The sequence below is a fragment of the Lontra canadensis genome, unplaced genomic scaffold (genome assembly GCF_010015895.1).
Source record: "Lontra canadensis isolate GAN:19392208 unplaced genomic scaffold, GSC_riverotter_1.0 scaffold85, whole genome shotgun sequence".
In the NCBI taxonomy this organism is placed as follows: domain Eukaryota; kingdom Metazoa; phylum Chordata; class Mammalia; order Carnivora; family Mustelidae; genus Lontra; species Lontra canadensis.
In genome coordinates, this window is record NW_022631079.1 from 5,079,102 (window position 1) to 5,105,903 (window position 26,802).

General features: G+C 41.3%; 1 protein-coding gene across 3 annotated transcripts in view; it reads right to left on the minus strand.

Moving 5' to 3' along the window:
• The window catches only part of CHRM3 (cholinergic receptor muscarinic 3), a 349,691-nt gene that overhangs the window by 246,092 nt on the left and 76,797 nt on the right, over positions 1-26,802 (minus strand). For all 3 annotated transcript variants that reach the window (XM_032883068.1, XM_032883066.1, XM_032883067.1), the window contains exon 2: positions 25,302-25,364. The gene's annotated coding sequence lies outside the window, so the exon portion shown is untranslated. The remainder of the gene's footprint in view (positions 1-25,301; positions 25,365-26,802) is intronic.

Sequence of the window (26,802 nt, forward strand, 5' to 3'; positions counted from 1 at the left end):
TATGTTTCTCCCTCTGCCTCTCTCCCTGCTTGTGTTTTCATTCTCTCTCTCAAATAAATAAAATCTTAAAAAAAAAAAAAAAAAGTTACCTTAAACTGGGCTGGCAATGCCCAGGCACTCATGTGTACCTCTTGGCTCCTATCCCTTTGTGGACATTATGAATCTGTCTTAATATTCCTTCTGGTTGGATCCAAAGAAGCCTCAGGCACCTTTCAACACAATACCCATTATTCAATCTACCGCTTAGTATGAGGACTAAAAATTATTGGTAAACTTCACACAAATAATGCTAGAATTGTGTGGTGAACCACACACAGGAAGTCTATGGGGAAGCTATAACCTCTTCTTTTACAATAAACTTATCTCAATATTTGAAATCCATAAGAGTTAATCACTCACTTGGAATTAAAAACAAAGTAGATCTCAACAGTTGGTCTCAACTCTATTAGACATTCAACCCCTAATCTAGGGACTTTTCCTTATTTGAGAGAACCATAAATAGAGCATATTAAGAACTGCAAATTAATATTAACAAAGGGGCACATACTAGACCACTTAAAAATAACCCCACTAAAGTATATTGCATTGTTCTGTTTTTCAGTACTAATGCAATAACATAGCTGTCAGAGTAAAAAGATAAATCTTGTAATTTCTCTCTGAGGAATGCAGAAGGAAGAATATAGATGTATTAGTTATATAAAGGACAAGGTCACCAAGGGCATTGGAGACAGATGTTATTTTTAATGGGATTTTGCTTTATTTTAAAAGGCATCCTACCAAAGTGAACTTTTTCTGAGGGCCAATAACTAACCTGTCCATGCTTCAAATCACAGAATCAAACTAGAGTTAAAATGGCTTTATCATGAGATTTAGTACATAAAATATATTTCTGAGGGGGTAGGGGGGAATTGTCAGAATAGAAAAAGGCAATTAAGGAAGAAAAAGTTTTCTCCAGTGCCTCTTCTGGTACCAATCTTGATGACCTGTTCATAGAAGCTGCTGCCTTTTCCATGCTGAATCATCAGGGTCCAGAATTACTGAGGCCACCTTGGTAGGTAGTCCCCTGACTCCTTAAATTCCAGGCTTTTCAAAGTTAAAATTAGGCAGGATGGCTGGTTGTACCTTGGTTTCTCTCTAAATTTACCTAGAATGTTCCAAACTGAGTGCAATAAATATTAAGGAGTATTGTTCCATTTTCTTTAATAGTCTTGTATAAAACTGGATAATTTTATAATGACAAGGACACAAAGAGAAATTGAGACATTGTGGATGGTCTATCTCTTCCTCATGTTTTACTGTCTCCAAAATAATTTTATTTGATAATAATGTCATTAAATAGAATTTTAAGGGATTTGAAATGGTAATGGTAATACTTACATAATTATAATAATAATACTTAATATAGCACTCATGAAAGTTTGCAAAAATATACCTATTGGACTTTCTTCTGAAGGGTCCTCTTTCGTTCTTAGACCAAGTTCTTTATAGTTGTATAGTATTAGAATATCCTTTCCATTTTCAGACAGAGAGCAGAAGGAGGGGCAAAGTGAGAGAAAGGGAGAGAGATAATTTTAAGCAGCCTCCACGCTTAGCAGGGAGCCTGATGTAGGACTTGATCTCATAGTCCTGAGATCATGACCTGAACGGAAATCAAGAGTTGGATGCATAATTGACTGAGCCACCCAGGTGCCCCATCCTTTCCTTTTCTTAAAAATTGAAAGCAAAGGTTAGCAGCTTTTAAAAAATTATTCCATTTTCAAAACCAGAAATTCATAATTCCCTATTAGCCTCCTAATCTATTTTAAAATCCTAAAATTTAAGAACCATTATTATAGAAGAAAATATCTCTGATGTGCACAATCATCAAAACATTTCAATGCCTATGTCTTTTAGAAATAAAAATCTAAATTCTAAAAATGAAGTATGATGACTATGCTTAGAAAAAAAGTTTCTTAAATAATAGATCCTTTTCCAATATCAGATGAATGATAAAGAAAATGTGGTAAATATATAGGTCTGTGTGTATATACATATACATAAATCTATATCTATATATGATGAAATATTATTCAGCCACAAAAGAGAATGATATCTTGCCATTTGTGACAATATGGATGAACCTTGAGGGTAATGTGCTAAGTGAAATAAGACAGGGGAAGACAAATACCACATGTTCTATTTATATGTGAAATTAAAAAAAATAAATTTTATATTAAAATAAAACAACAATCCCAAACCGAGCTCATAGACACAGAGAACCAAACTGGTGATTGCCAGAGGTGGGGGTATAGGGTGGGTGAAACAGGTGAGGGGGGGCGTCAATAGGTACAATCTTCCAGTTACAAAATAAGTAAGTCCTGGGATGTAAGGTATACCATGGTGTCTATGGTTAATAATACTATAGTGCATATTGCATATATATATATGTGTTATATATGCATGTTGCTCAGAGAGTAAATCTTGAAAGTTCTCATCACAAGAAAATAAAAATTCCTTAACTATGTGTGGTGAGGGATATTAACTAGACTTAGTGTGCTCACCATTTCACAGTGTTCACAATACTGAATCATTATGTTGCACACCTGAAACTAATATAACTTCAATACCAAATATTGTTGCACACCTACAACTAATATAACTCCAATACCGAATCATTACACAGCACACCTGAAACTAATATAACTTGTTTGTCCATATTACCTTAGTTTAAAAAAACAAGTTTTTCCAACTCATGTAAGCAATATTTGTTTATTACAAAGACTTTGAAAAGAAAAAACAAAATCATTTTAAAATCACTTATAATGCCTGTATCAATATCAAATCTCTTTATTTGTGGGGAGAGGAGCAAGGTGACAGAGGAGTAGGAGACCTAAATATCATGGGGTTCAGGGGTTCAGCTAGTTATCAAACCATCCTGAACACCTACAAACTCAACAGGAGATCAAAGAGAAGAAGAGCAGCAATTACAGGAACAGAAAAATGACCACTTTCCAGAAGGTAAGACTTGCGGAGAAGTGAATCCAAGTGGATATACGGGGAGAGAGACCACAGAGGGAGGGGCCGGCTCCCGGCAAGTGATAGAGCCGTGAAGCATAAAATAGGAACATTTAGAAGTCTGCTTTGTTGAGGGACAGGACACCAGAGGCTAAGCAGGGGGTGTAGCCCCCGCTGGGACAGTGTAGTCTCAGAAGCCGAAGGGTCACGTAAAGACCTGGGGTGCCTGAATGTGGCAGAGCTCCCAGGCATCGGGGACAGGGAAGCCAGCTACAGAGACAGAGCTGAGAAAGGAGGTCTCAGCTCTGGGTTACCTTAAGCCATGATCTGAGGCACAGCCGGGCTGCTGCTCTTTGAGCTGGAACCCTATAAGCAGCAGATCAGAGAGACTCACCTTCATCCCCCAGGGGGAGTGGCACTGGAGCGTGTGGCAGGAATCTGCTGGGTTTGGAGACTAGAATCGGGGCCATGCGTCAGAGACAGAAACACTGGGTCACAGGCCGGCTGAGCACAGAGGGCGGCTGGAAACCATGGAGACAGGAGGGATGGACTGCTTTTCTCCAGGGGCTCACTGAAGAGCAGCGCCCCAGCTCTGAGCTCTCGGCTCCGCCACGCAGAGATTGGGAGGCCACCATTTTCACTCGCGTCCTCCAAAGATCTACGGAAAGTGTTCAGGGAACAAAAGCTCCCTAGCCCGAAACCAAGCAGACTACATAGTCTGGCTCCTGGCAAGAGCGGTGCGATTCTGCCTCCGGCAAAGACATCTGAGGGTCACAGCAACAGGCCCCTCACCTAAAACGTCAGCAAGAACATCCAACCAAGATCGTTTACTGACCAATGAGCACTGAGGAACTCCAGAGGTAAGGGAAACCAACACACAGAATTTATGGCTTTTCCCCCATGATTCTTTAGTCTTCCAAAGTTAAAATTTTTTAAATTTTATTTTATTCGTATTCTACTTTTTTCCTATTTTAACCTTTTTTAAAAAATATTTTATCTTATCAATACCTTTTAAAAAATCTTTTGAAATTTTAATTGTCATATTCTATCCTTCATTGTATTTAACTTTTTGTATACATATAAGTTTTTCATTCTTTAAAATTTTGGGATACACTTTCTTCTAACAGATCAAAATATTCCTGAACAGAACAAAATACACCCTAATCTAGTGTGCGGGGCATTGTTCTAGTCTCCAGCCTGATCACATTCTTTCATCTTTTTTTTTTCTTTCTTCAAGCAGCTTCTCATGGTATCAATACCTTTTTTAGAACTTTTTAAAATTTTCATCATTATAGTCATATTCCATCCCTTCATTGTGTTTATCCTTATATTTATATATATATAAGTTTTTCTTTCATTCAAATTTTTGGATGTAGTCTCCTCTAAAAGACCAGAATCAAGTATGTGGCTCTGTTCAATTCACCAGGTTAATATGTGTGTGTGTGTGTGTGTGTGTGTCTGTATAATTTTGTATAATTTATAAAATTAATTTATATATAAAATATATATATTTTTCTTTTTCTCCTTTCTTCTCCCCCCAGTTTTGGGTTTCTACTGATTTGGTTGGTCGTTGCTACCCTGTTAGTATTTTGTTCTCTCATTCTTATCTTTATCTGGATAAAATGACAAGGCAGAAAAAAATCACCTCAAAAAAAAGAACAAGAGGCATTATCGATGTCAGGGACCTAATCAATATGGACATTGGTAATATGTCAGATCTAGAGTTCAAAATGATGATTATTAACATGTGAGCTAAGCTTGAGAAAAGCTTGGAAGATAATAGAGAATCCCTCTCTGGAGAAATAAAATCCCTTTCTGGAGAAATAAAAGAACTAAAATCTAACCAAGTAGAAATCAAAAAGGCTATTAATGAGGTGCAATAAAAAATGGAGGCTCTTACTGCTAGGATAAATGAGGCAGAAGAGAGAATTAGTGATATAGAAGACCAAATGATTGGAGAATAAAGAAGCTGAGCAAAAGAGAGATCAACAACTACTGGACCACGAGGGAAGAATTCGAGAGGTAAGTGATACCATAAAATGAAACAATATTAGAATAATTGGGATTCCAGAAAAAGAAGGGAGGGGGGGCAGGAGATATATTGGAGCCAATTATAGCAGAGAATTTCCCTAATTTGGGGAAGGAAATAAGCATCAAAATCCAGGAGGCACAGAGAACAGCCCCCCTCAAAATCAATAAAAGGTCAACACCCCATCATCTAATAGCAAAACTTACAAGTCTCAGAGATAAAGAGAAAATCCCGAAAGCAGCTCGGGAAAAGAGGCCTGTAACACACAATGGTAGAAACATTAGATTAGATTGGCAGCAGAACTAGCCACAGAGACCTGGCAGGCCAGAAAGGACTGGCATGATCTATTCACAGCGCTAAACGAGAAAAATATGCAGCCAAGAATACTGAATCCAGATAGGCTGTCATTGAAAATAGAAGGAGAGATAAAAATCTTCCAGGACAAACAAAAACTAAAAGATTTTGCGAACACCAAACCAGCCCTACAGGAAATATTGAAGGGGGTCCTCTAAGCAAAGAGAGAGCCTAAAAGTAACAGACTAGAAAGGAACAGAGACAATATACAGTAAGAGTCACCTTAAAGGCAATACAGTGGCACTAAATTCTTATCTTTCAAAAGTTACCTTGAATATAAATGGGATAAATGCCCTAATCGAAGACACAGGTTATCAGAATGGATAAAAAAAATAAGACCCATCGATACGCTGTTTGCAAGAAACTCATTTTAGACCCAAAGACACCTCCAGATTTAATGTTAGGGGGTGGAAAACAATTTACCATGCTAATGGATGTCAAAAGAAAATGGGTGTGGCAATCCTTGTATCAGATAAATTAGCTTTTAAGCCAAAAACTATGAAAAGAGATGAAGGAGGACACTACATCATACTTAAAAGGTCTGTCCAACACAAAGATCTAACAATTTTAACTATCTATGCCCCTAACATGGGAGCAGCCAACTATATAAACAAAATCAAAGAAACACATCGACAATAAAGCAATAATACTAGGGGACTTTAACACCCCCCTCACTGAAATGGGCAGATCATCTAAGCAAAAGATCAACAAGAAAATAAAGGCTTTAAATGACACACTGAACCAGATGAACATCACAGATATATTCAGAACATTCCATCCCAAAGCAACAGAATACACATTCTTCCTTAATGCTCATGGAACATTCTCCAGAATAGATCACATCTGGGGTCACAAATCAGGTTTCAACTGGTAACAAAAAATTGGGATCATTCCCTGCATATTTTCAGAACACAATGCTTTGAAAGTAGAATTCAACCACAAGAGGAAAGTTGGAAAGAACTCAAATACATGAAGGCTAAAGAGCATCCTACTAAACAATGAATAGGTCAACCAGGAAATTAAAGAACAATTTTAAAAATTCAGAGAAACAAATGAAAATGAAAGCACAATGTGGGACACAGCAAAGGTGGTCCAGAGGGGAAACTATATAGCAATACAAGCCTTTCTCAAGAAACAAGAAAAATTTCAAGCACACAAACTAATCCTACAGCAAGGGGAGCTGGAGAAAGAACAGCAAATAAAGCCTAAAGAAAAGAAGGAAAAGAAAAATAATAAATATCAGAGCAGAAATCAATGAAACAGAAACCAGAAGCACAGTAGAACAGATCAATGAAACGAGGAGCTGGTTCTTTGAAAGAATTAATAATATTGATAAACCCCTGGCCAGACTTATCAAAAAGAAAAGAGAAAGACTCAAGTTAATAAAATCAGGAATGAAAGAGGAGCAATCACAACCAATACCAAGGAAATACAAACAATTATAAGAACATATTATGAACAACTATATGCCAGCAAATTTGACAATCTGGGAGAAATGGATGCATTTCTAGAGACATATAAACTATGAAAACTGAACCAGAAAGAAATAGAAAACCTGAACATACCCATAAGCAGTAAGGAGGTTGAAGAAGCAATTAAAAATCTCCCAACAAACAAGAGTCCAGGGCCAGATGGTTTCCCGGGGGAATTCTACCAAATATTTAAAGAAGAATTAATACCTATTCTCCTGAAACTGTTTCAAAAAAGTAGAAATAGAATGAAAACTTCCAAACTCATTTAATGAGGCCAGCATTGCCTTGACCACAAAACCAGATAAAGACCCCATCAAAAAAGGAGAATTACAGACAAATATCCTTGATGAACGAGGATGCAAAAATTCTCACCAAAATATTAGCCAATAGGATCCAACAGTACATTGAAAGGATTATTCACCACGACCAAATGGGATTTATTCTGGGATGCAAGGTTGGTTCAACATTTGCAAATCAATCAATGTGATACAATACATTAATAAAGAAAGAACAAGAACCATATGATATTCTCAATAGATGCTGAAAAAGCATTTGACAAAGTACAACATCCTTCTTGAGAAAAATTCTTCATAGTGTGAGGATAGAGGAGATATACCTCAATATCATAAAAGCCATCTATGAAAAACCCACATCATTCTCAATGGGGAAAAACAGAGCTTTTCCCCTAAGGTCAGGAACACAACAGTTATTGAAGTCCTAGCCTCAGCAATCAGACAACAAAAAGAAACAAAAGGCATCTGAATTTGCAAAGAAGAAGTCAAACTCTCCCTCTTTGCAGATGATATGATACTTTATATGGAAAACCCAAAGGACTCCACTGGAAAACTGCTAGAACTCAGGAATTCGGCAAAGTGTCAAGACATAAAATCAATGCCAGAAATCATTTGTATTTCTATACACCAACAGCAAGACAGAAGAAAGGGAAATTAAGGAGTCAATCCCATTTACAGTTGCACCCAAAACCATAAGATACCTAGGAATAAACCTAACCAAAGAGGCAAAGAATCTGTACTCACACAACTATAAAGTACTCACAAAAGAAATGGAGGAAGACACAAAGAAATGGAAAAACGTTCAATGCTCATGGATTAGAATAACAAATATTGTGAAAATGTCTATGCTTCCTAGAGCAATCTATACATTTAATGCAATCCCTATCAAAATACCATCAACATTTTTCAAAGAAATGGAACAAATAATCCTAAAATTTATATGGAATCAGAAAAGACCTAATAGCCAGAGGAATATTGAAAAAGAAAGCCAAAGTTGGTGGCATCACAATTCCAGACTTCAAGCTCTATTAAAAAGCTATAATCATCATGAAAGTATGGTACTAGCACAAAAACAGACACATAGATCAATGGACCAGAATAGAGGGCCCAGAAATGGACCCTCAACTCTATAGTCAACTAATCTTCAACAAAGCAGGAAAGAATGTTCAATGGAAAAAAGATAGTCTCTTTAACAAATAGTGTTGGGAAAATTGGACAGCTACATCAGAAGAATGAAAATGGACCATTTCCTTACAACACACACAAAAATAGACTCAACATGGATGAAAAACCTCAATGTGAGACAGGAATCCATCAAAATCCTTGAGAAGAACACAGGCAGCAACCTCTTCGACCTCAGCTGCAGCAACTTCTTCCCAGAAACACAACCAAAGACAAATGAACCACTGGGACTTCATAAAAATCAAAACTTATGCACAGCAAAGGAAATAGTCAACAAAACCAAAAGACAACTGACAAAATGGGAGAAGATATTTACAAATGACATGCCAGACAAAGGGCTAGTATCCAAAATATATAAAGAACTTATCAAACTCAACACCCAAAGAACAAATAATCCAATCAAGAAATGAGCGATATATATGAACGGACATTTCTGCAAAGAATGGACATCCAAATGACCACAGACTCATGAAAACATTATTCAGCATCAGGGAAATACAAATCAAAACCACAATGAAATACCACCTCACACCAGTCAGAATGGCTCAAGTTAACCAGTCAGAAAATGACAGGTGTTGGAGAGGATGCAGAGAAAGGGGAACCCTCCTACACTGTTGTTGGGAATGCAAGCTGGTGTAGCCACTCTGGAAAACAGTATGGAGGTTCCTCAGAAAGTTAAAAGTAGAACTACCCTACAACCCAGCAATTGCACTACTGGGTATTTACCCCAAAGATACAAATGTAGTGATCCGAAGGGGCATGCACACCTGACTGGAAAAACCCAGATGTCCAACCGCAGATGAATGAATAAAGAAGATGTGGTGTGTGTATACAATGGAATACTATGCAGCCATCAAAGAGCCCAATATCTTGCCATTTGCAACAATGTGGTTGGAACTAGAGGGCATTTATGCTAAGTGAAATAAGTCAATCAGAGAAAGACAATTATCATATGATCTCTCTGATATGAGGAATTTGAGATGCAGGGTGGGGGACCATGGGGGGAAGGGAGAGGAAAATGAAACAAGACGGGATCGGGAGGGAGACAAACCATAAAAGACTCTTAATCTCACGAAACAAACTGAAGGTTGCTTGGAGGTTGTGGGGGGCGAGGGAGAGGGTGGCTGGGTGATGGACATTGGGGAGCGTATGTCCTATGTTGAGTGCTGTGATTTGTGTAAGACTGATGATTCATAGATCTGTATCACTGAAGCAAATAATACATTATATGTTAATAAAATAAAAATTTAAAAAAAGATCTCTTTATTTACATTTTCTAAATATTTACTTTTACCAAAGAAAGGGTTGGCGGGGGATGGCATTAAGTCAATTGTTTGAATTCATACTTGGGAAGCCTTTAGATAGACCGTTCCTGGGCACCTGGGTGGCTCAGTTGGTTAAGCAACTGCCTTCAGTCCAGGTCATGATCCTGGAGTCCCGGGATCGAGTCCCATATCAGTCTCCCTGCTTTGCAGGGAGTCTGCTTCTCTCACTGACCTCTCTCCTTTCATGGTCTCTCTCTCTCTCTTTCTCTCTCATTCTCTCAAATAAAATATAAAAAAAAAAAAAAAAGGACAAAAGACTGTTCCTGAAGAGAAGACATTTGAAGATGACACGAAGATCATGCCTGATCATGCAGATTAATGAAATAACTTTGTAGATGAGAAGTCAGTTGGGCACTCAGCTCTGAGAGTAAGTGGGATGAAGGTGGCTAGCTCTCAGTTTCAAGAGTTTACACCAAGAGAGAAAGCTGGCCTGGAGCCATGTGGATGAGGACATCCAAAGTATGTTTAATTTTGGACTCTACGAAAATATCCTGAAACCAAGGTGCTCAATCAGCCTTTGTTAGAAAGACAGGAATAGATGGAAGTATGATTATCTCCCATTCAACAGATGGGAAAAACCAGGCTCAGCCAACAGTCCAGGGGGTCAAAGAAGGGATGAAACGTTTTCGATGAGGTCTTGGGCTCTATTGTTAGATCTTGCAAGTTTTGGTAAGAAACAAGAAACAGTTTAACTTTACTTTGCTTGGCCTTTTGGCCTGCTAAAATACTAAGGCGGTCTGACATTTCGGCTACAAATTTTGCAGCTGTGTCATCACTGGGGTCTGGGAGACCTTACTATACTTGGTTCAGTTCTTGAATGCCTTTTGGGACTGAGACAATAGAACTTATAATTAGCAAACTACCATAAGTCTCAGAGTATGACACATCAAAAGAATTCTTCCTTTTTTCTCTTTTCCATACACAAGGACATAAAAATAGAACAAGTAGCTAGTATATTTGCTCTGCTACTCACACTACCTTAAAAAAATATACCAAAACCTGGAGCTTGGCAACAGCAACTGTAAGGTGAGTGAATTACATTTTCCTCTAATATCGAGGCTTCTTGCTGACAGGGAGGAGTCCTGTTCCAAAGGCCACTGTTCCAAACTGTCCTTTCCTTTCAGTCCCACTGTTACAAATCCAGGGCCTGATTACTTTTCCTGGGCCACAAATATGGATTTGGTCTCCCTAACTTCTTCCTGATTTGAACCAAATCACACAGAGATGCCAGATAAATATTCTGAAACATGTTCCTGATCACGTCAGTCCCCCAATCCCAAAGAATGCATGACTGGCCATCGCAGAGAAATTAGGAACTGAGCCATCGAGGTCCTTCAAAATCGGATGCCTGCCTGCTTTCACAACAGACTCTCCCTCTCCAGCCCTGTGCGATCTGGAGCTTTCTTCATTGTTCCTTCAGGCACCTCAATATTTTCTGGCTCGTTTTTCCTAGGCTATTTCCTCCACGAAGACAGCAACTCCCTCTCAAGAGTCTATCCATCCCTCAAAGCCAACCATAAAAATCTTCTTTCTCAGAAGCTCTGCTGACACCCAACCAGAGGCCATCATTCCCTCCTGTGATCCTCTTTAGAAACTGTCCTCTAGGTCCGCTTACTTAATTTTGTGTTACTCTTCCAGTGAATGTGTCTCTTTTTCTGCTGTGACATAAAGTAAAGAGCAAAACGTTTAGGTAGCCCTTGAAAATCTAGGTCATATTTTTCAGGAACAATCTTTCTGGGATGTTTCTACAGAGGCTTCTGTCTTGGAAGATGAAACTAGCTTCTTGCCCTCCCTATTGGCTTCTAGAACGCACCTTGTCTCTTCCTATCAAAAGGAAATGCCTTCTCAGTCACTCCACCACACATTACTAGCAAATGACGTAATTTAGCACCTCAGGGTGGTTGTTCAGCCTCTTACCCGAGATGATTCTTCCCAGTTGGGTTCTGTTATCTCCATCCTCCAGACGAGCTCTTTGAACAAGGAACAATATACTGTCTTATGGATCACTCCCCCTGGTTTTCACAACTCGAAGGCAGGTTAATGTGGCCATCCCATGCCTCTGGGGAGGACAAGGAAGCTCAAAGAGGATAACTGACTTGTTCATAGGAATGTACAAGAAAAGAACGTTTGGTGGCCGAAGGAGACTCAGAGAAACCATCAGATCTACTCACAAGTTCCTGCTGAGTCTAGGACTGGGAATGGAGAGACAAAGATCACAGGGAGAACTCTTCTTCCTCACCATTTCCTTATCCTCCAGCTCGGCAGAAGGGAAATAATAAAAGTAGCTCAGGTTTACTGAATGTTTACTAAAGCGTGGGCACTACACATTTTACACGCAATGATCTCATTTACATGGGATGATGATATTTATGAGATAGCTCTAACTGCAGGGGGCAGACGATGAAACAGTGTCAGAAAATCAGCTTGACCCAGGTGGAAATGAGATTTGAGCCCAAGTCCCTTTGCCTTAAAGCCCATGTTTCTAAATGCCAGACCAATACCTCTCAAATTTTATTCAAGATTGAATGCCATGTGCCTAGAGAACTCGTTAATGGCAGATTCTGATTCAATAGGGCTGCTGTGGGGTCTAAGATTCTGCATTTACAGTAAGTTCCCAGGTGATGCTGAAGCCTGTGGTCCACGGGTGGTGCTTTAAGTACCCATTTCTTTATATTCCATTCAGAAAGTGATGGAGTTATTCACTCAGGTCACGGACATTCCCATTCTGGGGACTAGCCTGGGGCAGGGGAAGAAGGAAGCACGAAGGATCCTCGATTCTGTCTCAGCCAAACCTACTCCTCCTCTGAAAGCCCCCTTCACTGTCGCTGTGCTATGCTGTATCACCTCCAGCTTTAAATCCTGCCCTTCTTGTGCTTGCGTAGGAATGTTTCCCCTTTGCAGCACATATAACATCATTTCAGGTAATTCTTAAGGATATCATTTGGTACCCTAATCTTTTTCCAACTGTCTGGAACACAATCCCATCTACACTTACATTATAATGCACTTCAGAATGCCTTGCCTTGTTCATTGATACATCAACTCATGTAAATTTCCCTAACTATAGGGGCGCTTGGGTGGCACAGTGGGTTGAGCGTCTACCTCTTGGTTTCGGCTCATGTCGTGATCTTGGGATGTGGGATCAGGCCCTGCATCGGGCTCCACGCTCAGAACAGAGGCTGCTTGAGATTCTCTCTCCCACTCCCTCTGTCCCTCCCAATTTTGCTCTCTCTTTCTCTAAAATAAATAAATAAATCCTTAAAAAAAGTCCTTAATTATGGGGCTATCATTAAGCATAATTTTTAAAAAAGATTTTATTTATTTATTTGACAGAGATCACAAGTAGGCAGAGAAGGAAACAGAGAGAGAGAGAGGGGGGGAAGCAGGCTCCTCGCTGAGCAGAGAGCCTGACTTGGGTCTCCATCCCAGGACCCTGGCATCATGACCTAAGCCTAAGGCAGAGGCTTTAACCCACTGGGCCACCCAGGTGTCCCTCATTAAGCATAATTTTGTATTACATGTGTTTACAAGAAACTAATAGAATGTACTGGATGTTTTTTGTTTGTTTGTGTTTTTGTTTTCCAAGGTGGAGATCTGGAGTATAAGCCACACAAGTTGCCAACATGGGCTTTATTGGCTCATTTTATTTGTTCTCCATCCTCCAGTAGTTACCATGTCCCAGGCACTGTGCTAGGTTTGCCCTTGGATCCTTGTGGTTCCATATGAAAATTAAGACATATTATATAAACATTTTTAACATACTATTTTTATATTACAGTCATGATACTATGAAATGCAGTATTTTAATTAAGTAGTTCAGTTTACTTAGTTTCAACCATTCTGCATTCTTGTTCAGATGCTCTGAGATAATTGTGGTAATTAATGTCACTTCCCAATATAAAATCTCATTTCACTAAGATAGCCTCTGCAAATACGTGTTCTGAAATGTGCCTGTCCACATGCGAAATCTCCCCTTGCCTTTACTGAAGTGGATAGGAATGCATTTTTATAAGTTTATCAGCTTCTAAAGAAAGGCTGGGCCTTGGCCACATCCCTAGGCTTCCAGGGGCTTCCATTCTGTTAAAAATTAAATTTTAAAAACTTTGCCTTCAAACCACAAGTCACTTTCTATCTCCCCATCTTTGTTGGAATGTCACCAGTGTCCGGATGCCCAGGAAAGATGTCTCTGACACTCACTCAGTTTTCCTTTTCTCTTTAAGCTCCCTTGTTGTGTGCTGGGAACTTTATGTGCAACTTCTTTTTTATTTTCGCAACATTTGTGTGTGCCCGGGGTCCTGGCACAGGAGCCCAGCCGGGGTCCTGGCACAGGAGCCCAGCCAGAGTCCAGTCCAGCCCCTACCACCACCAGCAGTGACAAGGGCCCCGCAGGTGAAGGAAGGTGGCAGAGTCAGGACACAGAGGTCTGTCTGGAAACACCCCTGAGGTCAGTCATTGGGCACATGACTTGCTTTCTTCTGAGCTGTTCTTCTAAATCCAGACCATTTAAACTCATGGGAACACGGAACCCTGCTGCGAAGTCTCTCAGGGCTGGGGAAAAGAGAAAAGTGATAATGCTTCAGAACTGCTTTCTTTTCTGAGCACCACTCTCTATCCATTCTCTGGCAGCCATGACCGTGAAGTCCGCCTTCCTGCCCTGCACCTGCCACAGGCATCCCAATCATGGTTCCCTTCTTCCACTTCTCACAGGGCTTTACTCCTGAAGCAACCTCTCTCTCATCCATTGTGGATTTGTCCTCCCTTCTTTCCTCCATCACATCCACCATTTCACAAACAGGCTATACCATCCTCGCTGGGTCCCCTGTGCTGCCCTTTTATCTGGACCACCACCATGTTTCTGCTCCCTTGTGAGATCAAGGTTGCCTATGATACTCTCTATACAGCCTACCCCTGCTTCCTCATCTCCACCTCTGTTTTGAACCCTATGTCATATCAGCCTTTGATTTCTCTGATGGCCGATATTTCTATAATAAACACTGTACTGTTATAATCAAAATACAGTTGACCCTTGACCAACACGGGTTTGAACTGCACAGTTTTGCTGACATACAGATTCTCTTACAGTCCTATAAATGTATCTTCTCTTTCCTTATGATTTCTAAATAACATTTTCTCTTTCCTAGCTCACTTTATCATATGAATACAGTATAGAATACAGAACATATGAAATGCATTTTAATCGACTGTTACGTTACAGAGAAGGTTTCAGTAATGTAGTAACAGGTTATTAGTTGTTAAGTTTTTGGAGAGTCAGAAGTTATCCATGCAGGGGGTCAGCACACTTAAGCCCTGTGTTGTTTGAGAGTCAACTGTGTATAAAAGTGTATTTATAATATGCTATTATATATGGCACTACATACATATTGTAACAAAATACTGTGACTCATTGAAACTGTGTGTATATTTTAGCATTCTCTCTCAGCTTCCTAAATATCACAAATTTATGTATGTCTTGTCCCTTCCTCATTCTTGACACTAAAAGCCTCTCTTCTACGGTATCTTTTTCTGGAAGATTTTATACAGATACAAATTTATCACCAGGTCAGCATGAGCCCTCCTCTCTTGCCAGCCACCCCTGTGGTAATCTCTTGCACGCTGACCCGTGGAGCTCTCTAATCCTTGGTGAACAGTCTACCAGCTGGCTTCTGTTTCACCCCCACATCTCTGGTTAACTTTCCCCTCAATATCACCGTATTCCCTTCTGCCTTCTCCTCTTCAAACTTGCCCCTTTTCAGCTCTCTTAGACTCAACTGAAGAGGAAAGGGAGTTGACTCCCCTCTATCTAGGGCCATTTCTAGGTGTAATCATTGGTGTGTCGTATGCTTATTCTCTTTTGTCCACACCCTGTGGTTATACTTCTCAAAACCACTCCCACCTCAAGATAAATAGTATGGCCTCTACCACCAAGGAATTGATGGTACAGAGATGCAGATAAAGTTGCACAATCAATGGCAATGGAGAAGGAACCATCTCTAAGGTAGTGCATTTCCAGAAGATCATGTGGGATAGCTGGTTGAGAACTGGGGAGACAAGATGAGCTACTCCAGGGCACCTGGGTGGCTCAGTGGTTTAAGCCTCTGCCTTTGGCTCAGGTCATGATCCCAAGGTCCTGGGATGGAGCCTGCTTCCTCTCCTCTCTCTCTGCCTGCCTCTCTGCCTACTTGTGATCTCTGTCTGTCAAATAAATAAATAAAATCTTGAAAAAAAAAAGAGCTACTCCAGATACACTTTGAGGATGAGGATCGGTGGAAATGATCATGGTTAAGTCATGATCTAATACCAGGAAGAGGCACCAGGGAGCTGAGGGGTGGGAGGGACAGAGCACAGACCTAAGAGCATCTTTTTTTAAGGGCAGAGAGCAGGGTGGAAGTTGAGAAATGGGAGAAGTGAAGTTTGAGAATTAAGCAAAAATTAAAAGACATGATAAGAAGACTAGTTTTGTTTTTTCTCTTTAAGTCGATAGGGAGTCTATTGCAAACAATGCAACAGTTAATGCTTATTGATGGCTTGCAATGTGCCATTTATTATCTTCACAACACCTCTGTGAGGCAGGTGGTAACTATTTTTTCCACTTTATAAATAAGGAAATTGAGAGCCATAGAAGCTAAGGAATATTGAAGGTCACACAGCTAGGAAGTGGCTCAGTTAGAATTCCGATTAGATTTTCACTTGAGAAAGGTAAAGGGATATTTCTGGGTTGCACCTGTATAATGCACATAACTGTAGGACAGAGACGTGGAGACCCAGGGAGCGCAAGAGGGCAGGGATGTTCAGTTCTGCTGTTCTGGTTGTGGAGTTAGGTGGCAAAAACCTGTAGAGAGAGTTGTCTGGTTCAATATACAGATGTGGACTTGGCAAAGATGGCTAAGCTAGAGGCACAGATTTGAGGCACTGGGCTAAAGGTCATAGTCTAAGCCTGGACTTTAAGTGACATAAGAAGAATTCTGAACAGAGCTTTGTGGGGGTAGGGAAGAGGATTTGCACTTAGGCAGGTGACAGAAGAAGAAAAGAGAGAGAGAGAAGGAAGGAAGGAAAGAAGGAAGGAGAGAGAAGAACAAACTGACAAGGGGGAAAGAGGTACAATGAGATTCAAGGAGAGGGAGGTTCCTTGCAACCAAGGAAAGTGAGATCTTCCAAAAGGCCAATGGCAATAACACTTGCAGAGACATCAGGAAAGTTAGGGATTAACACTTGTTGGGGTTCATCAACTACAAGGAGACCGGTCACTTCTGCAGCAGCATGCCCAGTGAACGGGGGTCCCAAGGGCCAGGCTGCAGTGAGTTCAGGAAAACAGGGAGGAGGAGGAAACTTGAAGAAAGAATTAGGGTCTGGGAGGGTTGGAGGAAGAGAAGGACTGGACAGGGAGACAGAAATCAAAAGAACCTAGCTGGGTGTTGTCTACTTCTTTATGACGAGAATCCATTTTAAATTTACATATGAAAGGGGAATCATCAAAAGAATTGAAAAGTGTAGAGAAGCAGGAGAGAGCAAACAGCACGGGGAGGCAGGAAAGAATGAGACAGACTTCTTAGCGCTGTTTTATGAATCTACTCTCCCTTCACTCCAGGGGGCGGTTTCCTCTTCAGTCTCTATAGTCCTTGTTCCTGATGAAAGTGACCGACCTCTTTTCCCACCTTCCCCATAGTTCCACACAGTGTTGCCCAGTTAATTTTCCTCCCGTCATTCCTCCGCTTGTACTCCTCCAGTACTGATCTTTCAGATAAAACCCAAGCTCCTTTAGAATTGCAAAGTCCTTCTCAGTCTGCTCCTTCCCGTCTCTCCCCCTCCTTGGAGCCCACCATCTCCCCCCACACACCAGATATCTGAAGCTGGTAACTTCAGCTTCAGAAAAGAAACCTGTGGGCATTTCGGGGAATTCTGTCCCCTTATTCCCCCGAAATGCCCACGGGTTTCTTTCTTCCCATGTTAAGTCCTACCCTCTCCCAAGTCTCTATGCAAGTCTCTATGCATGTCACCTCTTCAATGCTCCCCCAAAATAAACAGAAATGTTACCTCTCTTGTTCTGCCCTGGTATGTCATTAACACATCCTTTTCATGAAGGTGATCTTAAAAGCTCACGTAGGTCTATCACTGTGAAAAGCATCAGGACGTAAACCCGCTAAATCTACAGCCCACGACAAGCACTGGGTCAGGATGTCTCTGCTACTTAAACTACTTAGTGACATTCCTTATATCTGGTCTTATATTTAACACTGACATCATTACAAAAATGTGTCTAGCTTTCTCATCCAAACTGGACAGCATGTTCTTTGAGGAAAGAAGCTGTGTATTAAAGCATGGGTACAGATCATCTAAGATTTCTATCTTAGGAACATACAGCAGAAACTGAACAACTATTTTGCTGTAAAGAAAACCGGACAGAATTTGCAGTCTTAGAATAGGAAGAAGCTGTGTGAATGGAATTTTTTTTTCCCCCTCCTTGGGATATGCTACAGTGTAAATACAGCACGTTCAAAGCTTTGGCCTTTTATCACATTATGAGATCTTTGTTTTTTCCAAGTCATTCTTATATGTGCTTTGAATTGATTTCTTTCTTTTTTTTGTTTTTGAGATTTTAATTATTTATTTGAGAGAGAAAGAGAATGAGAGAGAGTGGGCATGAGAGGGCAGAGCTCAGAGGGAGAAGCAGACTCCCTGCTGAGCAGGGAGCCCCAATGTGGGGCTTGATTCCGGGACTCCAGGATCATGACCTGAGCTGATGGCAGTCGCTCAACCAAATGAGCCACCCAGGTGCCCTGCACTGATTTCTTCTTATACTTGTACACATGCTGCAAACTGGTAGATTACGCCTCTGGTTTTCACATTCTTTTCTACAATGTTTTTATTGTAATGAGCTCTTTCATTTCTCTTGGAATGTGACTAAACTTCTGTATGTTATGGAACTATGTCTAAAACCCCTTTTAACTTAAGAAGTGTCACCTACCTAGTTAAAAAGTGTCACCTTCAAACTCAGATTTTTATGAAATGAAAGTTTTTATGGTCATCCCATAAGATTTATTTTTTATTCCCATCTTCAGCTACCATTTGTGTGTTTGTTTCAAATGGGATTCTGTGATATATTTTGATAATTTAATCAACTTTGGGCGGCATTTTCTTTTGCATATAGCATAACACATGTATTTGTTTCCCAAAGGTTCATTTTTTAACATTTTTTCCCCGATTTGGGTGTTCTTTTCCCTTTTATTCAACTGTTCTCTGAGAATGTAGTCATTTTTTTTTTTTTAATGCACTGCTTTTATTTGGGTCATTTCTGAATACGTTTTCATCTAGTCCCACATAATGTATTGCAGTCTTGCTAGAGAACTAGTGGATTAATTACTTCCCCCTAATGTGCCTTTTTGAACCCAGTTATAGGGCTTCCCACATGTGGGGTTCCAGTACCTGGGCAGGGTAGGGTTCCCCCCAGATGCCCTCAGAGCTGCTCTGTGTCTGGGAGGGCCTGGGCGGAGACGCCAATCCCCCAGAGGGCAGGTGCGGCCGAGCGAGCGCAGGCTGGTGCTGAGCTCTCACAGGCTGTAAGCCTGATGGGGACACCTGGCCCCTGCGACCACTCTGGGATGCTTGAGCACAGCCAAGGTGGGCCCTGCCCCTTGGACATCCAACTTAGTGCCCAGCCACAGAGTGAGCCGCTCTCATGCACAAGGGGCTGGGAGCGCTTGGAGGTACACCTGGTAGGACATATGGCCAAGAGGCCTGATACATAACTGGGAGGAGTAAGGGCTGCACAGGATCCAGGCTGGGGATCTTGGCAGGTGAGGACGGCTCTCTGTGGCAGGCCCTGGTCTCCGTCTTCACCTAAAGCAGATACTTCTGTCCAGAACTGCCCTGCAACTAGGCAGCGGGACCCACTGCCATGTCCCTGTGGTCCCGTCACGTCACTGCCTCCTCCTCAGAGCACGGTCGGTGTCTGCATGGCCTCATCGGGGAGCACGTCCAAAATGCCCAAGCTCGGGCCCGCCTCAGCCCTTCCAAATCAGAATCTGTATTTTAACAGCTGTTTACACATTCGTGTTTGAGAAGTGCTGCATCCAAAGGTTCACTCTGGATTTCCTGTGGCCATGAAATGCCTCCTGCGAGGGAAATGCCCACAAGGAGTCCGGGTTCTTCTAGATCAGCTTCGTATCTGCAGGTCCCCAGAATCCCTTCCAGAGGCTCAGGTCTGCTTACTGCTTTGGGCATAAGCAGTCACCAGACGCATACTTTAGTGAGCCTGGGGCCCAATGGCTGGCCAGGGCACAGCTGTGACCCAGTGGGGAAAGGGACATGGTAGACTTTCAGGCTAGGGGTCCACCTGAATGGCCCCAGATCGAGGCCCCTGGAGGAGCAGGGAAGAGCAGGGGTGGGGAGGGGGTGGGCCCAGGGCCTTGAGCTAGACTTTTCCTCCTGGTTCCACACATAGGCTCAAGCCCACTTTTACCTTTTTAGAGGGGGCGAAACTACATGCATGGTAATGGCTAGCAAAAAAATCTATGCTTTCCATGCAGTTTTACAATACTTGATACTAGGGGCGCCTGGGTGGCTCAGTTGGTTACGCATCTGCATTTGGGTCAGGTCATGATCCCAGGGTCCTGGGATGGAGCCCCAAGTCGAGCTCCCTGCTCAGTGGGGGAGCCTGCTTCTCCTCTCCCTCTGCCCCTCCCCCAGCTTGTGCGCTCTCTCTCTCTCTGTCAAATAAATAAATAAAATCTTAAGAAATATATAAAAAAATACCTCATACTCAAAAAGTTAGGTTGAATTCCAAAATCATTTGCTTTAAGGAATTTCAATGTAGCGTTTGTCAGTGAAAGAAAGTAACCGCTGTTAGATTCTTTAAACAGAATTTCAATTGCAGGAAAGTCTTGAATGGCTATAAACCTGGCTTTAAATTTTCTATCATCTACTTGTTCCTACGAAGCATAACACAGATAATGACTGTCAAAACTCCAACAAGATCACTGGCCAAGAAATATAGGTCACTCTTTCTAACCTAATACCTGATAAGAAGAAGTGATTCATAAATTGACATTTCTCATGAAAACACTTGAAAGTATTTTATTGGAAAATTCTACATAAATTCAGTACTTAGTATTGTTCCCAACACTTATTTTCTCTTCTTTGAATAGTAACAATATACTTTTTTTTCTTGCAAAATTCTGTATGGATACTCTCAAATCCAGTCTAATTTGCCTACCCATGTACCACACAAATGTTATGGATGCATAAAAAAGTGAAAAAAGGTGAGAAGCATGTATCTAGCTAGACAGGGCTGATTAAGAAAAGCTAAGGTGCCCAGAACAGGCAGGATGGAGAAGAATATTCCTTCATATTACATGCAGTATCTCTCTGGATCACAAAAACCTATTATTTCTTTATCTTATTAGAAATATATCCTTTAATAAAGTACATTTCCTTCCTTTGCACAATTTGAAAAAAAAAACAGATTTCCCCCCCTCAACAGATCAGCTTCAAAAATTTTTTTTAACATTTTCCTAACATGTAATTATCATCTTCCAAAGACCCAAAAGTGCTGTCAATGTGACTGAAATCAGAATGTAAATATTTTATAAACAGCTGTCAAATCTCAATTGGCAGAAAACAAAAAGGCCCGGAGTTGCTGTAATCCAACCACGAGGCTACATCATTTAATTGACAGATAAGATGTTTTTCTCATTTCCATTTTCCCATCAGCATTTTAATACATTAGCATGGTGTGCCACTCTGGATAGTCACTGTGACAATTTACTTGAAGACGGAATGAATTCCGAAATGCTCTGGGGGAGATGCCGAGCACAGTGACTGAATTCTGTTTCACGGAACGTTTTTCACACTCAGTGTATTTGGAACGCCTGTTACCAACACGGACTGAATATTGGCATCCAGGGAATATTATCATGCCCATTAAAAAAAAAAAAAAGGCAAAAGGCTCTTAGCAGTTCAATAATTTATTATTTCATTCTTCGGGGCCTTCACTCAACAAACATGTCTGATTATGTATATGCCAGGCTTAGTTGATAAATCTACGTAAGATCTAGAAGATTGGCGTCTGCCACTCCTCATCATAGATCAAAAACGCGGCTAGGAAGAAGACTGAAAGCCGTCCTTCCCAGGTTAACTGCTGCCTCTGTGTGCACTGTTGTCCGTCCCTCTTCCCAGAAGGGTTTCTTTTCTTTCTTCCTTCCTTTCTTCCTTCCTTTCTTCCTTCCTTTCTTTCTTTCTTTCTTTCTTTCTTTCTTTCTTTCTTTCTTTCTTTCTTTCTTTTTTTTTTTCCCCATCTCTACCTTTTTTTCCCCCTTCCTTCCTAAGCAATAGACTCATGGGAGACATCTATAAGCACAACTTAACTTCTTTTGAGATTACTGACTTGTAGCATTTTCTGCCTCTACATTCATCCATTCAGCAAATATTTATAAAGCTTCCTGGAGGCAACAGGCATCCCTATAGGCACTGTGGTTTCGGCAACACACACACACACAACGCCCTGCTCTCAGGGAACTTGGATCATTCTAGGGCAAGAGATCAACAGCAAACCCTAAACAAATACTCATGGCTGCATTCTTCAGTCTTGCCTAAATCCCTTAAGTTGTAGGGGTAGGTATTTTTACCATAGCGGGGTATTTTACAACAGAAAATGTCTAGTTTTTAGAAGGACTTAAATTTGCGTGCCTGGGCTAGTGCTCATTTCCAGAAAGTGGTTATGGAAGGCTACAGCCACTGAAATGTGAATAGGCAGGGCCCCAGGAAGGGGGCAAGGACACAAAGAAACACTCACAGAATGGTAAGGACAGACGACGGAGTAGGGGAACAAGGAGAAAAGTATGGGATATGTAAGTCATGGCTGTGCATTGGAGTGTGGCCCTTGATGGAGGGGAGTGGAAAGGTCTTGAGCAGGTCTCAAGCAGGAGAGACAGAGATGTGATGTGGCTTCCCCAGGCAGGGACTGTGGCACATGGAAAGGATTTTGGCAAGGCAAGCACGGGAGTCAGGAGGCCAGGAGGAAGCTCATGCAGTGGTCTAGACAAGACAGAATGACTTGGGGTAGGGTCGTAACAGAAGACACAGAAAGAAATGAGGAGATTCAGGATCTATTTGAAAGAAAGGAAAGAGACAGGAAAATCACTGAGAACGCAGAGATGCAAAGGCCAAAAGGAAAGCGTGGCTTTAGCAGACACAGCATGTCCCTGTATTTGCAAAGGAGATCCGACAGGGTAAGCTATTATTTTACACTAAGAGAGTATCAGAATATCTGACACCCTCAATTTACAAATAAAGAACAAAGGTCCGGAGAGGTGAGATGGCATTTTTAAGGACAACAGAGCTGGCTGTCACCTGCACTGCCCCTCTCGTATTTTCCAGCCCAGAGACTTTTCCATTACCCAAACACCTCCTTCCCTGTCCTTCCCCGACTCAGCTCAGTACCTTATTCAATATTGTGCATGATTTCCTTGGAAAGGAGTTTCTTTACATAACTTATCTTTTATCTGCATTTTACCCCCTGTACCCAATAAGTATGAGTAAAGTAACAGACTGTGAGAAGGAGAATATTTAATATCAAGACTGTAGGTTAAAAGAATTTTGGTGGCCATATTGAGACCATTAGTTCTAAATGTTTATTACAAAAAAGAATTAAAGAAAGCAAAAACAACCCAGCTTGGAATTCATAGTTCCTTCACCTGCTTTCATAGACAATTCTAATTCCTTTTGATTCCCCCCAACCAGACTTTCCCTCTCCTTCCATTTTTCTTTTTTAATGCGGAAGAGTCTCAGTTCACTTAGTTTTATAAATAGATAATCCAGTGGGAATTCTGTGTTACCAAAGAGCAAGCATTCAAAGGGTTGGAGCCAGCAATGCCACAGACTAGCCAGCAGATGTGATCAGCAACAGCACGGGGTCCTGCCAGATCCTGCCAGGATAAGCATCAAGGCAGCGGAGCACTGGGAAGGGTGCCCGACAGGTCCAGTCCAAACCTCACCCGTGATATCTATGATCACAGGACACAGTTCTCAACATCTCAGTTTCCTCATCTGTAGATGGGGATACTAACACCCGGACAGTACTCCTGCGACATTAAAGAGGTACGACTAGCACAGCGCCTGGATCTGAATGACCGTGAATCAGCTCTGTCTGCATTCAGCTCTGAGGCTCAGGGGACCTAACTGATCAAGGTCATACCACAGGAGAGCTGATGGTAGGTTCACAAGAACTCAAGAATGTCATCAAGGAGTCAAGCTCCTTTACCTTTCTGCTCCAACATCTCTGGCTGGGGCTTTAGTCCTTGGAACTACGAGATGGGGGCTGTGCTGGGTACTCATCATGGTTTTTACTTCCTGTATTTTATGATGTTTTGAGATCTTAAAAGCTTGCTGCTTAGGGAAAGACTGCCTTTCCCAGGACTAGCCAGTTCTTAGAGATAGCAAGGGGCGAGGACTGGAACCCACCTTTCACAGGTAAACCAAGCAATCCTAGCTGTATACTCCCAGTTCTCCTCTCACTCTTACACCGCAAGCCAGTGTTTCCCTAGCACCTGGGACCCGGAGACCAGAGACAACCTCTACCACCCAGCGCCTACCTACACTCTTCCAAATGTCCAGTTCTCAGCTGTTTGTCCCATTTTGCACAGCTATTCCTGCAGACACTCCAAGTAAAGACTCTGCTTCCGACTTCTCCTTCTCTCCTGTCTAACCTGGTTCTTCCTCAGATGGCCCTGGTGGCGGGCAGTGGCCCTTCTCTCAGGATATGGAAGTAGTAAGTTCTCCTTTCAATGGCCTTGACTGTGTCATTACTCAGCGGCTCCAAATTTTAGAACAGCTTTCCAGGTAGATGGATGGAGTCCTAATAAGGAAAATATTCCAAAGATACTCTGCTCTTGAAGCCCTGCTCTACTGTGTCAGGAAGGGAATAAATTCAGGAAGGGAGGCCCTACCTGGAGCTCACCATCTAGAGTTCGTTAGCCAGAGCTGGGTTATGAGGCCTCAATAAAGGAGTCAGGGAAGGCAAAGATTCTAAACTTGGCATTTCACTGTTCTTAAAAACATCAGAATAATAATAGTAATAATGGCATTATTATTATTATTATTATTTGGAAGGGAGAAAGGATATTAGGTAGGTTAGTTGCACTGTCTGCTGAATGGAGAAAGTATTAACAATGTTTAAGGGAGATTAAACTTTTTTTACAATATCGCTCTTTATATTCCCTATCAGATTTTGTATGGCATTTTGGATAAGATGATATAAATCAAAGGATAATATTTAAGCTTCTATGAGTTAGATGAGCTATAAGATTCTATATACGCTAAAAATGCAAACATTTTGCATTGATTTCCAATAACCCCATATTGCTATAATTAAGATACAAAGGAATATTTGAAATAAAACTACTTATTTCATATTTTAACAAACATGCTTTCATTGTAATTTTGAATCTGATCAGCAAATAAGCAAAAACAATATCTTTATCAAGACTCAAAAATCAAACACTACTGTATAGCTATTTTAAGATGCAGAGACAGCAATTAGAAATCATATTGAAAAACACCAATTTAGAAATCCCTATACCTCATTAATCTATTTCACTGATTAATCCATAAATCCTTTTATTAAAACAAAGAACTCAACCCTCCCCTCCAAAGATCTTACCTTATAGTACCTTAGTGGAAGTTCCAAATGTCAATTATTTGGCCTCTGATCAGAACACAGTTGCTGGAAGAGAATTAAGAAAATGGAGTTAACATATAGCCCTAGGTGGGGAAAAGTCAGTAGGCTACACAAAAGGATTTGAAGAAACGTCAGAAGATTACAGAATTTTCTAGTGAAAGTGAGCTCATAGATCATGGTGCCTAACCATCTCATGTAACAGATGAGGACACACATGGTTGGAGACTGAAGGTTCCTGTCATTGGCAGAAGAAACACATCTATTGACCTTCTCAAAATGCTCTTCCTGTGTGTGTGTGTGTGTATAGTTCCACCCACCAAAGCTCTGGTCACAGTGAAGGGATCTAAAGCTAGAAGAGAGGAAACAACAGAAGTTGCACATTCCTTCTTCCATGTTAATGATGGCATCCTCCTTTTTTCAGCTGGTGGATTAGTACTATCTACCACCCTTAGAAGCTCCTGTTGTAGGCTACCCTCCCCAGCTGCTATGGAGACACACACACAGACTCATGCACTCACACACAGGGTTAGAGTCAAATCTTAAAGAAATTCCCCAACCCCATTTTGGACACTGGCATTCACATTTTTAAAGTGTACAGAGTCTGACATTTAGGCTAGAACCTTAGGAAAGCTTTTAGAAGGTCGACTAGAGAATGAAAAGAGGCACCGATTTTCATGAGCAGAGAACGAAGGAAGTGTGGCCTTGGCAAGGATGTCACTGGGGACAGAGGGTCAGGAAGGAACAGTAAGGACTATGGGAGAACTTGGGGTGGAGACTGAGATGTTGAGATGTTGGTGGATTTTTGAAAGGAGGACCCTGTGGTTTCCTGGGGGTGAAGATAAGGTCAGACGACAGCACAGGGAGAGTCTGTGAGGTGAAAGGTTGAGGGTTCCCAGGATGTGTATGACTAGAGGAATTCAGGGCAGCCTCTGAGAGTAGGGTCTACAAGTTAAGCCTAGAGATGAAAAGAAATGTTTCAGTCATAGTAAAAAACAGATTTCTGTTTTGCATGTCTCTCTTTTTTAAAGTATCTGTCTACAAAGGATTGGGAAAAAGGAAAAGAAAGAAAAATCACTCATGCTACATCAATTTGAGAAGCATTGTCCTAGAGGACATTCTATTCTAGACACCAGCGTCTCCTCAGGAAAAAACCTATGAGCAGCTGGAACTTCAAGAGAATATGCGCCAATGTCGACATTCCCATTCTTGCCAGAGGAAGTAGGGAGAAAGTCACCAAATAACACTTCAGTGGGAGGATGCAGGCATTTTGGTCTCTGGTCTCTAGGACACAGATGCTTTGGGCCATGTGGGGCATGCCAGTGAGCCTAGACTTCATCTTTGACCATTGATTCCTTCTAGAATCTAATGAGCCCAAGGGCGAGTGAATCCCACAGAGACGCATGTCAGTCCAGTCACTGTAACCTACCTAGTGTCCTGCACATACTAGTTGCTCAGTAAGTATTTGTTATATGGATAATATGGA